Source organism: Sceloporus undulatus, chromosome 8 (genome assembly GCF_019175285.1).
Source record: "Sceloporus undulatus isolate JIND9_A2432 ecotype Alabama chromosome 8, SceUnd_v1.1, whole genome shotgun sequence".
NCBI lineage: Eukaryota > Metazoa > Chordata > Lepidosauria > Squamata > Phrynosomatidae > Sceloporus > Sceloporus undulatus.
This window is the reverse complement of record NC_056529.1, coordinates 17,355,910-17,359,305: the sequence shown is the minus strand read 5'-3', so window position 1 is coordinate 17,359,305 and position 3,396 is coordinate 17,355,910.

Sequence of the window (3,396 nt, the reverse complement as noted above, 5' to 3'; positions counted from 1 at the left end):
TTTTTTTAGGGTTTTGCAGAGGTTGGTACGGTTTGCCCTCAGTAGCTGCGGGGAGCTTCTGACTCCAAAAATTGGCCGGCTGAGCAAGGCTTTGACCAGGGATGTTTCCGGGAGGCACCATCCCAGCTGGATCAGTGGCGATTTAGGTATGATAACATCCGGGAGCATCCCAGATCCTGAATTCAAGCCAGAAGAGGTAAGGTGGTCTATGGGAATGTAGTGGATTCTTCCTCCTTGGAGGTCTTTAAACAGAGGCTGGATGGCCATCTGTCGAGGATGCTTTGATTTGGATTTCCTGCACGGCAGCGGGTTGGATTGGATGGCCCTTGCGGCCTCTTCCAACTCTATGATTCTATGATTTGTTAATACGATAAGCTTCATAGACTGGATGAATCTTTAGGTGAGGTCCACTGGATCCTCCAGGGGTCTCAGTGTATCATGTTATCAGTTTGTGTCTGGCCATCGGAACATAGCTGGATTCATCTCTCATCTCCTCCACTTTCCACCAGCAATTATGTTCCATGGGGGGCTATTGCAGTTCAACTTTGAGTTGAAGGGGGTTCTTTGGTCATTGTGGAAGGTAGAATACCAATCTCCGCAATGAAGAAAACAGAATACACATGTGTAAGGTGGACTCGTGACAGCATATGTCACTAACAGAATGCCAGCCATTGAATGGGAAGGACTTGTGATGACAAAGCAATGGATATCCTGTTATACACAAAGAAAATTCTCTTACTGTAGTTACAGAATTTCACCTTTGGCACAACCAGGAGACCAACCTGGATGACCATATTGTCAGTTCCGAAGAGGAATATTTCTTTCTTTTATTAATATAAAACCACAATGTCATTATGTCATCCATGCATCCACTGTGTAATTACCCCATTTTAAAGATAAATCCATTGTCTGGGGAGGCATCCATCATGCCTGTCACCTTTAGCACAGAAGGTGAGACACTAAATGGACACCTTTTACTAATATTAATTTCTATATAGTCATCAATTGTGAATAGACTATCCATTGTTCTCTTTGACAGAGACAGGCCAATGACGAAGATTAAATTATCCATCTTTGTAGAAACAGAGGGATTGCTTTGAAAGTGCTCTTAGGATTTCATTTTTAGAGTATATTCAGAGTAAATGACTTCATTTTGCTCATATTTTAAGTTGTTCCAAACTTGGGCCAAATATAGTTAAGAAAGGTAGGTGGGTTGATTGGTCAGTAGGTACTCCCTTGTTTTCTAAGGACTAGTGATGCAATTCTTTACTAATTTTCTTCTCAGAGAAAGCAATGAGTAGTTTTAACAATATTCTTCATGCTGCAAAAAGGGTTTAAAAACTAAGCAGTTTCCGAATTTGGGACTTATTTCGGATAAATTTTGGACACAGTCATGTTGTTTCTCAAAACAGCATTGGCCATTTCCTATTAAGGAAGACTAAAGGCCTTGGCAATATTTGTGTGTGGTTGATTTGCATAGAACCTGCAAAGAAAATGATGTTTTCTATGTATAACAGCCCTGTGTGAATTTTGTGAAGAATAAGGTCAGACCTGTGAAGAGTCTGGTAAATCCATTCAGACATTCATATGATGCATGCCCAAACCCAAGGTTCAGTTTGCATCCATGTACAATGTATAACTTCGCTTTTGTAATCTTAATCTAAATACAGCTGTTTGCAGCAGACAAAGGTAAGACAGTGTTGCATAGTGGTTTGAACGTTGGACTAGGATTCTGGAGACCAGGGTTTGAATCCCCACTTGGTCATGAAGACCCACTGAGTAACCTTGAGCAAATCACACTCTCTCAGCTTCAGAGAATGGCAATGGCAAACCTCATCTGAAGACACTTGCCAAGCAAACTCCATGATAGGTTTGTCTTAGGTTCACTATAAAATGGAAATATCATTTTTAGGGGATAGTAATCATCAGAAAATAGACCAAAGAGCCACAGCGTTGTTCAGATACATAATGATTTGTTTACATCTCTCTCCGAGTCCCCAAACACCCAACAATCTACAACCAACCAATTTTCAATTAAAAATGAAACCAACAATGAAGTCACACCTCATCTGGGTTGTCCAGATGAAAAAACCATACCCAATATAATGTCAGAACATTGGAAAGGTTATGTTGCAATCTGAAAGAAGTGGAGCATGTGTTGTCATTTTCAATATTAAACGTGTGTGTGTGTGTGTGTGTGTGTGTGTGTGTGTGTCATGCAGGTTTGCCCTTTGTTCCTTCTCAAGTTTATCTCCCCTTCCAGTCTTTTTATCCAAGACCCCATGATCTTTAGCACTGTAACCTGAACTCAAATTAAAGGAGGCTGATGGAAGTGCTAGAAATACACAATGGATTTTGTGGTGGGCAGAACAGCACCACCATTTTATTTTCATATTTAATGGCAAAAGGAGTTTCTTTTTCTTGCCATAAATCAAGATATAAAATATCATGGCTCCTTTGAGGCCTCACCCTTTAATTCCCATGTTTTAAAGAGCTCTTGAGCTGTCGATGCAAGGTTTATGAGCACTTTTTGATCATGAGATGCCCTAATGAGTGAAAGGTTTTGGAAATGAGAGAATCTATCCTGGGATTAATTTGGATACGGCTGCATGCTCTCAGTTTGCATTCACTTACAAGATGGTCATACCTTGGCAACAAACATGGTGGTAGTAGAGATTGCATCCATGCTTTTAATGTGATGATGCCAAATGATTTCATTGCACTTATAGTTACTCCTCTAAAAGCCTGGTCAAAGTATTGATCCCAGGTGATTCAGGATAACTGCACTGAACTTGAACTGCCTCTTTAGTATAGTTTGCAAAGTTGCCATGAAGATGAATAACAGCTTGCTGAGGGCACTCACAAGTGAACAGTGGTATAGTGCACTGGGACCTAGGGCAGGTTTCTGGCATTGCTAGGAATGCAAAGAATATTTGCAAATGTACCTGTTCTTTACAAAGAAGAAGAGAAGAGGGGGAAGAAGGTGTCTTATCATAATGAAATACTCCATCAACAAAACAGTAAATATTGCCCCCCAAAAATGGTTTTAGAAAATGTTTTCGTGAAACATTCACTTGCTTTTACAACTCCCTTGTTTTGCACAAAACCAAGGTTTTTACACACAACGCCCCAGTACTTTCTGTACAAAGGATGCTATATTTTCTTCAAAAGTTTTATATATGTGTGTGTGTATGTGTGTGTGTGTGTATATATCTTAGGTTTTGTGGACAAAAGGTTTGGTATCATTGTTTTGTAAAACAATCTCATTTTTAAAAAACAAAATCATCCAACCATTCCCAAACATCCTTGTAATTCTCCTTTTAAGCGCTAAACACTCAGTGCGTAATTGGGTAAATCTGCCCACCTCAAATGCCTGTGCATTTGACATTTTTCTTC